The sequence below is a fragment of the Mercenaria mercenaria genome, chromosome 3 (genome assembly GCF_021730395.1).
Source record: "Mercenaria mercenaria strain notata chromosome 3, MADL_Memer_1, whole genome shotgun sequence".
Taxonomy (NCBI): domain Eukaryota; kingdom Metazoa; phylum Mollusca; class Bivalvia; order Venerida; family Veneridae; genus Mercenaria; species Mercenaria mercenaria.
The window spans coordinates 6,770,466-6,783,143 of record NC_069363.1 but is presented as its reverse complement, the minus strand read 5'-3'; positions in this window follow the sequence as shown (position 1 = coordinate 6,783,143).

The window sequence follows — 12,678 nt, the reverse complement described above, 5'->3', positions numbered from 1 at the left end:
ACGTTAAGGAACGTGGCTTTTCTTGTTTAATATTGATTCTTGCTCCACCTTCCCCCAACATCCGACTTATAAAATCTACACCTTACCACCCAACCCCCATTTTCTGTATTTTGCATAATGTACCTGTTTGATTTTTTAAGCAACCCGTCTACAATATTTTTCCGTTACAGCTTCTTTTGTTGTGGGCCTACTTTGCGATGCATGGCTCTATGGCTGTGTTTTGGGTGCTCTGTGCTTCCGGGAAATCTACCCATTCCTTTTAACGTTTTTGTTTTGGTATAATTATTCATAATGATGTATATATCTGTACAGTTATTGTATGAGGATTAGGCGAATATTTATTGATTTATCTACTTTAGCTCAATTGTATGCCCCTAGCTATACTGGAGTATGTTTTTTATTTAAATGGGATAACTTTATTAGATACTACAGCTGGAGTTATAGTTCTTGGAGACCGCATCTCGTCTTGTACTTATCAGAATGAGTAAACATATTTCAACTGTCTTTGGTAGTCCAAATGCAATGCTCCATTTACGGAAGTAAGGCATCTGGCGGGTGAATGGACAAAGCAATATGCTCACGAGACATTTTCAGTGTAACTGTTCGTTTACGTGATTATACTATTCTAAGCTGTTTCCTTTCACGCGTGATGTTTTGAAACAAATTTCTTCTTTATTGTTGTACCACATATATACATGACTTATGAAAGTTACCACTGACTGAAATAGCCCGTCACATTCAGATATGCAGTGTTTTGATAAAACGGAAAATACAGTAACATTTTTTCACTTGCCTGCTGATACCAACTATCGAACGGTACCAACTCTCGAACTTTATTTTAAACAATTCCTCATCAAAGGCAGGCAGGTATAAGGAAATGCAGATCTTTCACCTACGTAGTGTTTCGGCTCGGTTTCAAAACAGTGGCCTCGCTTTGAATAATTTGGTAGCAGACGAACTTCCCAAACTAAACTGAGTGGCTATTTTCTGTAAGTAAGGTAAGTAAATAAATTCTCTTGATTAGATATTTGATAGAAATTCGAAAAACAAATATTTCTAACGCTTTCTATCCAGTAACAATATGCTTTCACTCTGTTTTCACTTTGTTTACATCGTATGACCTGTCAAAAAAGTTGGCCCTAATACTTGAGGAACTTCTCCGAATATTTAGATTTTACTCAAGCAGGGTGATTATTGTCTAGGTTGTGATAAATATTCCAATTAGTTCAGTTACCAGTGTCTTAACTTTTGATAATCACAGTGTTGTTACTTGGTATTAGTGGTCATGTGGCTTTTGTTTTTTGTGGGTTTAACGTCGCACCGACACAATTTAGGTCATATGACGACTTCCCAGCTTTGATGGTCGAGAAAGACCCCAGGTGCCCCTCCGTGCATTATTTCATCACGAGCGAGCACCTGGGTAGAACCACCGACCTTCCGTAAGCCAGCTGGATGGCTTCCTCACATGAAGAATTCAACGCCCCGAGTGAGACTCGAACTCACATCGATGAGGGGCAAGTGATTCGAAGTCAGCGACTTTAACCACTCGGCCACGGAGGCCCCCAGTGGCGTTTGTTTACTTAAGGTTAAGCTCCTTAAGGGCTTCTTTTCTCAATGAAATGAATTAAAGACATTGATTTCAATTCATTTGTACATTTTATGTGACTTAATGATTACTGGTTTAAAGTAAAAATATATACGTTTACGGCCACTTTTTATTTTTCAAGAGTTGGTTCAAACCAGTCAAATAATTTTCCTAATCAAGTACGAGTGCCACTTTAGGGTCAACTATAGAGGCCATCATGACAATAGATACAAAGTGATGACATAAGTTAATCAACAAACAAGGTATGAAAGTATTTGCTTAAACTGAAACTAACAACTAAATACTGATCGAAAATTTGTCTAACGAGGTTTATCTTAGTGTCAAACAGTATATTAAAAGCAAAAAAGACATTGGTGGAATCAAGCAATTATTTCATTTCTGAACAGTTTCTTGCGTTTTTTATTTTCAAAGTTGGTAAATCAATTGATTTCCATAAGGGATGATTTTTTTTTTTATCCACACTGAATGCTAATAAAGAGGAAAATAACTGAAAAACCTAATTTCTACGAGCTTTGCAACGTTATATGATTAATAACTGATCACATTTTCGCAAAATTTAGACTGATGCAGATGTGTAAAAGCGTCTGTTTGTTAATAGAAAAGAAGGGAGACCTACATATATCAAATAATTACAACCTTCATTAAATATGAACACAGTTTTTATCACCAAACGTCACGCTACAAGACGATCGTCCCTTCTGTTGTTGTTTGCGAACTGTTGACGGATAATAACTATATATGAAATATACCTGTAAAAATATGTCGAGATGAGGGGAAAAAACAGATCTCAGAGACAGGTTTTCATAATTTCAGAACATGATCAAGCATATAAAATAACATTGCATTTATGGGATTGTAACCAAGAACATGTTGCGTCAACATTATAAAAAAAAATTAGAAAATAAATCTGTAGAAGTTTTCATTTCATTTCTGCTAACATTTGACAGATATATAATTGCATTCATTGAGTTGTGTTTTATTGTATTCTCTTTCGATTGATTTTTGAACAATCCTTGCGACCATGTATCGACAATCTTTAAGCACTAAACAAGTTTGCAGACATGTCAATTCCCAACAGATAATATTCAAAGCAAAAACCACCCATCTAGCCGTGAAAATATACTTGGACTTCGTCATTGCGTCTACCATTCAATTACTGAGACAGCACACTATAGAAATACAGTTTATGCGTTTTTATCAGCGAGACGTGACTTGCATTGTAAAACAAGAAACATAATTCTTGTGTAATAGAGCGCTGCTATTTCAAAATCCACAAAATTTAGATTGTTTAAGTGACTGAAAGCACAATTTATTTAAAAGTTTTATTATGTTTAAGCATTACCTTGTGTGTGTAGTTGTAGCATTTGTTCCTTTAACCTTTAGCCTGCTGGCGGCAAGTGATTCTGCCTTTGCGATCAGTGCAGACCAAGATCAGCCTGATCATGGTCTGCATTGTTTGCTGTTCAATCAGTACTTTTCTGTGAACGCCCCTTCGAAAAATAAATGGTTCTGCCCAAATTGAATGATACACCAAACCATTTTAGAAATTAATCAGGGTAATGGTTAAAGAGAATTAGCTAAAGCATTTATGCCTAATTTAGAGTAAACTACTTACTTTACTACGGCTCTCGAACAAAGTTTTTGTACCCGTGGGTACGAAAACCTGATCAAACAACTCTATGGAGATGGCGACATTTCTCTGTCATTATTTCGTGTGAAGACTGTCGAGTTCTTGTGTTGTATAAATATAAATATAAAAAAAAAACAATGCAAACTTTATTTAGTAACATAAAACATGATCTAGAAGCAGCCAGATCGAGCAGCTAGATATCCAGTAAAACACTTTAACTGGGCTTATTTTACCTACAGGTACAACCCCTTTTAATACTTTATGCTTGCAAAGGGAGCTACAAGTACCATTTTTCACGTCTTCAGTAAAACACAGTTTTTGATCGAACCCCCGACCTCCTGCACCCAAAGCCGACTCTACCACTGAGATATTGAGACGGAAGTGTTCACCTTTTATCGTGTGGCCAGCACGTCAGCTCGAGAGGACAGAAACCCAGCCACGACAGCTTTTACACACATGATGAGAGAGGTGATAATTTTTTTTCTATTGAAAGATAATATAATAATAATTATTTCCATATATAGAGGTAAAAATCGACTAATGCACATTCTTCAGCTATGATAGTCTCTTGATGAAATATAATCATATGTAAGTAAGTCAATATGCAGATACCTACGTCTTTTATTCCCATGGCTTCCCTAACTTCATTTCGCCGACCATTTTCAGTCTACATAACATAGAATATAAATCACCAAATTTATTTCTCTAATTCCGACAATAAACTATTCTGTACAGGATATGAAATCTTGAAGTTTGCAATATGTTCCCTTATTTTCTATAAAATAAATAATTAAATTACGTAGCATGCCTACCTTTCTAAAATGCACCTATGCATACCTCTCCTGCCACATTTATGTGTAATGATGACCTCATCAAGATGTTGAAAAACGCGCGGGGCAAAAAGTCGAGATTAAAGCCTTAAAATGGCGGGGGCGCGGAGCGAGGTTGCGTGGAGAGAACTGGTATGTCGGGGGCGCGGGGCGAAAATGCGATAATTAGCGCTGCTTAAATATCGAGTTTTCGCCCGCTCTCCCCCCCCCCCCCCCCCCCCCCCAAACGCCCACTCCCCGACATTCCAGTTACTAAATCTCGACTTTTCGCCCCGCACAAAAGTCTGTAACCACACACCTGAAATAAAGATATTGCAATATTAACATGACTGTATGTCTATCATTGCAAACCATCTGCAAACATGTCTTTTATCTAGTTTTCTGTTTACAAGACCTGAATTCTGTGCACTCCCGGTCGCGAAATCTGATGACGAAGAAAGCTAAATTTGCCAATTTTCAAGCAAGTCGGTGCAAATGATAGCACCAACTGCTACACTGTTTCATACTCCGGTAACACTGTAAAATCTGAAAATAAGCTCAAATATATGTGCCATCCGTACCGTTTTTTCACTATTCCAATTTTCCTGAGGCCCCCGCTAAAATGACAACTCCACTTTAAGCTAGCTCAACGAAGGCATTTATTCGCATCTGCAAGTCACTGCGTCATAATTTCAAGATCAAGGCTACTCAACTAATTCTTTTATCAATAACTGAAACTCAATTCTTGCCACTGAAATTTCAATTCTAGCAATTATTATCATTTTAAAGTACAAATATACACTTCAATCCGTAAATTGTCTCTAATTTGTAAATTTGACCCTGGCCAATTCGGCACTAACAGCTGAAAGCCTCCTGGGGCGAAAACGCGAAATGGCAGAAATCAGCAAACATAAATTTGACACTTTGAGTTCCTCTTAATTGATATTTCACTATTTTAGCTGCTCACTTCTGTTGTAATATTTAATGAAATTTATCACAAATATGTTACAAGTTATTATGAAAATAAAAATTTGCGTTCCAAATGTAGATTAAAGCCGCCAATTGAGGCATGAATGAATCAAGAATGCTAGTCTTGGCTTGTTATCTCAACAGGCGGTGTTAAGGGCTGTGAACCGAGAGGTCTCGAGTTCGACATACGCTTAAGGCGATAAGTTTTCCAAGACGATTTGACATGAAGTAATTAGCCTATAACACCTTATTCATATGATGAAGTTACCAATATGTTGCGGAGAACAGGTCAGTACCGGCACCGGTACAAACTGATTACGTGAGCTAATCATTGTCAAATAGAGTGTGCGCGGCAGGGGAGATTATTATTGTGACAGAATCAATAAAACTTATAAAATCTTATGTATTATTCAGTTATTGTTATGTGTATTAAAATACGATATGAAAACAATATGTAGACGCAAGTTGTATTGCTTACTAAATTCAGTGATCAGGCATATGTTATAACCATTTGCGCTTTCTGTTAACAAATATTACAAATTATACACAGAAAAATAAAATCAGTAGTTCGGGCTTACCTTTGATTAATTGTACTGTTCGTTATGTTGAAAGGCTTACCGTGTGCTGTACGTACTAGACACACAAACAAACACGCACACACACACACACACACACACACACACACACACACACACACACACACACACACACGATGGAAAAAAGATTTGAATCTCCTAAGGCTCGTACCGTACGACAAGTTTCATGGTCAAAAGCTTTCAGAGAAGAAATAGGATTTTTTATTCGCATGATTCCTATTTTCACGAGGCAAATTACTTTCTTCTGTATTTTAAAAATGGCCGTTACAATACATTCGTTTTCCCGTCGTTTTCACTGGAGACTGTGCCAACTTAAAGCCTCGAAATTTGAACAAAATACTTCATGTTTTTGCCATAGCGTTAGTTTAATTCCACTTCAAAAAATTCCGAAAGTATCGTGTAACTTCCGAAAACCGGACCTTCTGAAAACCAGAAACCTTTGAAAACCGCACGAAACTCAAGGTCCCGTTTTTTCTGTTCTTATTTCTATATATTTTTAACCTCTGAAAACCGGAACTTCCGAATTCTGAAAACCGGACGATTTTTGTAGCACCGTTTATATTTTAACACTAAAATTGACTTCTGAAAGCCGAATATTTTGTAACCATGGTGATACTTACCCTAACATTTAGTCAGTATATTATATATATTTTACATTAAATGCATGCGAACATACAATAATTTGCGATTTTTTGCCGTACGCGACATTAGATAATCACTTCCGGGCATGCGCAGAAAACAGCTCCAACCCTGTAGTGAGCTACATCGATTAGAAACACAACCAAATTGGCACGGTGTTGGGGGTAAATATCGACCCGTCCGGAAAAACTGTAGCGAGTGCCTTTAACAAAGATTTCCTTCTGGCGTGTTGGTGCGTGTGCCAAGTAATAAAAATAAATAAAACTAAAAATCTTTCGTTCTGCCGCGTTGTATGTTTCCTTATATCGCTTTTTTAGTTTTATTTTGACAGTATCGTAATACAAGAAGCGTAACTATTGCAAGGCATGAGGTTTTGTACAGATTATATTATTTCGCCTGAATTTCAGTTTGAACAGAAACACGAGCTGTGACAAATTACATGTCCAGTAGCCATGGTGGTTGATTTAGGACCAACGCGACCAAACGAAACCAACAATGCGAAATACCGAAACATAGAACGCGAAAGAATGAAATATTTTATTTCGTGCTGGCGTGCACGTCATCAACAAAAGTTTCATGTTGGGTCGTTGTCGCGCACGCCAAGATGGGATGAAATGTTTCGTTGTTTCGCTATAGCGTTCGCGTTATTAACAAAGATTTCGTTTGGGCGTGTTGGTACGTGCGCCAAGTAATAAAGATGAATAAAAATTAAAAAAAAAAAACCTTCGTTCTGCCGCGTTGTATGTTTTGTTATGTCGCTTTGTTAGTTTCGTTTTGTTGCGTTGGCAAGCCCACAGCGCCAAATCGACACAAAGTTTTCAAATATCGTTTTGGTGCGTTGGTGCGGGCGCCAGAATGACACTACGAAATATGCTACAAAAACCGCGCGAACGCAAAAGCGACATAACTAAATGCCCTAAATCAGATAAGTAGTAGATACTACCTGTGTTTAGTTCATCTCCTGGTACAATCCTTTAAATTCTGAGTGCAAGGGAGCTGTAAGTTTCATTTTTTATGTCTTTGATATGACGCGACTCTTACCACCGAGCTATTGAGTCGGGCTTTACCGATTACCATTTAGTAGAGATGCAATTGAGTTAGAAGGTGACCAAATCATTTTACAGCTGTTCAAATGTTTATAAAGAGTACAGAACGATTCCGTTCAACCAGATACTGGGTAACATTATGTACAGTACTGTTAAATTTTCCTTTGTTTTGCCATCAATATGTATATATGCCAGCCTCCACTAGGTTTGTGAGGTGTAGGGATAGCAATTGGGAGTATCGTACTGGACCCATATATTCTCTGTTATTTTTTGTAGTGTCTTAACTATCAGCATCCAGTTACATTATTGTTCCGAAAAAGTAATTTTGCCTTACATATATGCATGTAACATATACATAATTCATATCTATGCCATTGATGCTAAAATAGTTTAAACTTGTTTACCATTTTTTGGGAGGGCTGATTACTAACGTTGAAACTTGGGTCCAATCTATTTGCTTTTGTTATTTCGAATGTTTTTTTTTTCTGTAAGGTATTTAACTGTATATAGCAATACAATATGATCACAGTGAATGCCGTTAAAATAATTTTTGAATTTTAGCATGCAAATCAGCAGATGGCTAAAATCTGAAAGTAGCGTACGCTACTGGCTTTTTCATCACGAGCGACAGCTGGGTACAACTACCGACCTTTTGTAAACCAGCTGGATGGCTTTCTCACATCGTACGCTACTGCAGCCGTCAGGTACGAACCCGTACGGATGTAAGTTCTCGTCTTGATCATGCATACTTTACTTAAAATACTTAAGCAGCGCTTTAGAAATCATGAACAACTATTGCTTGCGTGACCATCGTATTTTTCACATTAAAAGCAGCATCTGGACAACGATCTTAAGTTTAAAATCGATGAAGCTTTTCCGATGTTACGTAAAAAGAATATACATGTATGAGGAATAATGTTTTAACTTTTGTGATTTCAAATTCCACCAGATCCCCTTTTAAAATTTTTCTTCCTTTTTTATTAATCCTCTTTTAATATTGTTATGCTCTAATCTATTAAACATCTCTATTCTTTCGAAAAAAAAATAATAATAACGAACATCACTAAAAATATAGCCCAGGAATGAAAACTCTGGCAGTGGATTTCTTGAAACGACGTCACTCTTGAAGTAATTTTCTGGTATTAAAATATAACGAAGGTCTTCCACATTACTACAGTTTTTCACAGTAGTACAAACCCTGAAACTCCCCAGAAAAAAATATATATGGTATAGCACTGAATGTATAATAATGTATTATCAATATTTTTATCCAAACGTACACAACCTTACGGTGGTATGTTTAAGACATGCATATATGTTTTTTTAAGATTAAGTTATCTCGTGCACATGATATTTTATCTCGTGCGCACGACATCTTATCTAGAGCGCACGATATCTTATTTCGAGCGCTCGGCATCTTATCTCGTGAGCATGATATCTTATCTCAAGAGCACGATACCTTATCTCGAGAGCACGATATCTTATCTTGCGCGCACGACATCTTATCTTGCGCGCACGACATCTTATCTCGAGCGCACAACATCTTTTTTCGAGCGCTCTTCATCTTATGCGCTCGATATCTTATCTCGAGCGCACGACATCTTATCTACATATATTAAGGCACGCATCTTAAAGCCTTTTGTGTGTATTCAGGTCATCAGTATAAACATACGGCTCCCATAGTTTTTGCTTTTCTTTCGTTTATACTTATAACCGTTTCACGGGTTTGCAGGATAGTAAGTTAGATACACAAACCGATAAAAAAAGGCAGCGAAAATTCAATGTTGACGCAAAGGAATAAATTTAAGTCAAAATAAAGTAAGTATGTAGGCTTCCTCCATATATCAAAGAATTCATGCATTATATCTTTTCTGACAATGTGCGAATTGATACTATCAGTCGAACTGCGATTTGTTGCTATTCTAACAAGCAGTAAGCATCATTAACTATATTCGTTAAATTTAGAAGATAGGATGACCACTTACGTGCACTGCTCTCCCGAATGTTGTGATAAACTTGTACTGGCGGGACCCTAATTATCTACTCATCCTTATGTTTTTACTGATACACACAAAGAACCTTAATATATATAGATAAGATGTCGTGCGCTCGAGAAAAGATGTTGTGCGCTCGAGATAAGATGTCGTGCGCAAGAGATAGGATGTCGAGCGCACGAGATAATATGTTGTGCGCTCGAGATATTATGTCGAGCGCACGAGATAAGATGTCGTGCGCTCGAAATAAGATGGTGTGCGCTCGAGATAAGATGTCGTGCTCTCGAGATAAGGTGATATGCGCAAGAGATAAGATGTCGAGCGCACGAGATAAGATATCGTGCGCTCGAGATAAGATGTCGTGCATTTGAGATAACATGTCGTGCATATGAGATAAGACGTCGTGCGCTCGAGATAAGATGTTATGCGCTCGAGATAAGATGTCGGGCGCACGAAATGATTTAATCTTTAAAAAATTAATGCATGTCCTAAACATACCACCGTACAATCTGATAAAGTATCCTTTTTTGATTTTTTCTTCATTTTCCTTGCTTTTATAATAACATTATGCATTATTGCTTGCCATTAGACGATATAGTTATACATTGCAACTTTCTATATTACTCAGTGTTATTGTTTCGTATGTATACATGTAGTCCAACCCGTAATTATCACTTTAATTTCATTTCAGTCTAATATTACTTGGTCTTTAAAATTTCGTTAAATATTATCCGAAAAGTCCTATTTTTACCGGACGAACCGTCAAGGGAGGTAACTAGGGTCACGCATTGGGACTAGTATACATGCATCATGTAACAAAATGCTAAGTACTTGTACTTTTATATTCGCATTGAATCTCATTATTGATTTGTTATTTGTGAATGGTTACAGATATTTAACAGGAATATTTCTTGCCCCGATAAAGATTTTGAATCAAATCATAAATGACAAATACGACATGTGTCTTCTGTCCTGGTCATGTATTGTGTTTCTCTTGTTGCTCTGCCTTCGACAATGGCAATGAGTAAATGCATATATGTTTTTGATAGGTTTTTGATTTATGTTTACATTTTTTAGTTGTGTTAGATATTTAACTGGCTGAGATTACTTTTATTTACACTGTCGTATAATTTTGGGACACAACAGGCAGTAAGAGGAAAACGCCCAGGAGGGGTTTCTTACTTTTAACTTCCAGCGTTTTGCTTCTTTTTTCTAATTTCTTATTTGATACTCTAATCTCTTACGTTTATGTTGTCACTTGGGTCATAATACGCAACTCAGAAAGTTTCTTTTATTTTTTTATTGAAATAAAAGTTTGTGGTATTTAATCCTAACTATAGATTTAGATCTTGACTATACAGTAAGAGATATTACAACATAGTATAGTAAGTCGTCTTTTGTTTGTACAAGTCAAAAATTAGTCTAGAATATCTATTATTCTGACTAAATAGTTCCGTGAAAGCCGGTAAAATCCGTTATGTTGGACATTATTCCTTTCATTAACTTTTTGACATCTCACACTGTTCATTAAGTATTAACAATCTGTTTACTGTGAATTCTCCATGACAAATCTTTACGTTCTCTTTTATTAACGCTAGAAGAAAGAAGTTGGATGTAAAAGGTCCTTTCTCCGTTTTTCCTAGTTATCCAGTTTAACTCTAAAGTATTGTTGTCACTAGCTGTCCAAGGCGGGTCCCATTAAGTGCCGGCTTGCAATAATTTCACTTTGTCTATGTTTTGTGCATATTTTAATAGTGACACATCAAAACCTACTTACATTTAAACAAGAAATATCTTTAAAAAAGATGGTCGGCGTGATGTAACTGAAGCATAAGTTATATATGGGCAGAAACCTGTATTTTAAATCTTTTGGCAATGTTGAAAGGGGCCTCTGTGAAGTTTTGTATAAAGAGGACAGTAGTTCTGAAGAAGACTGTGTTTAGAAATTGCGGAGGGACACACGACACCAAACAATCACAAAAGCTCACTTTGAGCCTTTGATGCTTTAAAGATGGTAACAGTAAGCAAACAATATTGAAATACTACAAAAAGCTAAAAAAAATTCTATACTTTATTTCTGGAATTGTTGGAAGCAACATGAACCCTTGCCCTACTTCAGCTTATTATCAAATTTGTCTACCATTCAGAATATGTACAGTACTGTTTTCATCGGAAAGATTAATTTAAAATTTAGAGTTTAAAATTTAACAGTATCGGACATGTTGTTGCAGGTTAGTAATGATTTGCACTGGTTAGAAATTGTTGCTGTAATGCAGGGTAAAAGTTAATGACTGTATAAACAAATAACGTTTCTGTAAAAACAAAACTTAAGGAAAGGAAACTTAACGAAACAGAAAGAACTTAACAAGAAAACTTAACAAAACAGAAATATGTCCGTATGAGCAGATGAATATTTGGTTACGCACACCTGTTCAAGTGGTACGCATACAACCCGATGGTGCTGTACTTAGAGAGGTTATAGATGACGAACGCGTTGTCATTTCACTCAGTGTCACACATGACTCAAAGGGAAGCATTTTCAGCCTTTCCTCCAATCAGCGCCACTCTTACATAATCTCTCATTATGGCTGAAAATACCAAGAATACCTTACCAAGCAATCCGATTGGTACATTATTCAGGCGGCATAAGGTCATACGAGGTCATAAAATCGTGCTTAATACGGCACGCCGAAAAAAGGGACCCTAGTATAGGAACATACCTGTTTTCATATTTAGAACAATATGTTGTATTCCAAAAAATTTAAACGGAAAGGATAACTAAAACATAATTTCGTTATGAAGAGAACTTAGTTTTGTCTAATGAGTTAATATTCTAAAAATGTCTACCATAACAAAATCTTAATTTTTTTAAATGTTGACACATCGAAATATGTCTTGTACTTGATTAACGATGCCTTATGCGATTTTTGATTGTTATTTTGACGGGTAAAGATACGTCTTACTAAAATGAATTTAAATTTAAATGTTATAAATTTCGATATACATGCCATCATTCTGAAGTGGAGAAATGCACTATTTTTATCGGTTGAAATTTTATCAAAACGCACACCGTCTGATAACGTTTGAACGTTTTATCCCTGCTATCATATACATGTACTATTTAGACAATGACGTTATACATTGTAACTTTCTATATTGAATGAACAATGAACTTTCATTATTTCACAAAATTACGAAGCTCTCGTTTTTTTTAATTGTGCAATGAATATTGTTTACAACCGGTTAAAAATATCTAAAAGAAGAATGTCTCTAGCCAATACAGAGATAAAATATTTAGTCATAAAAAACAAATTATAACCAAAATAGTGTGCCTGCATGCTTAGAAAGTGCTAGATTCAAGTCTATTATTGCTACATTCTGCAATTTCT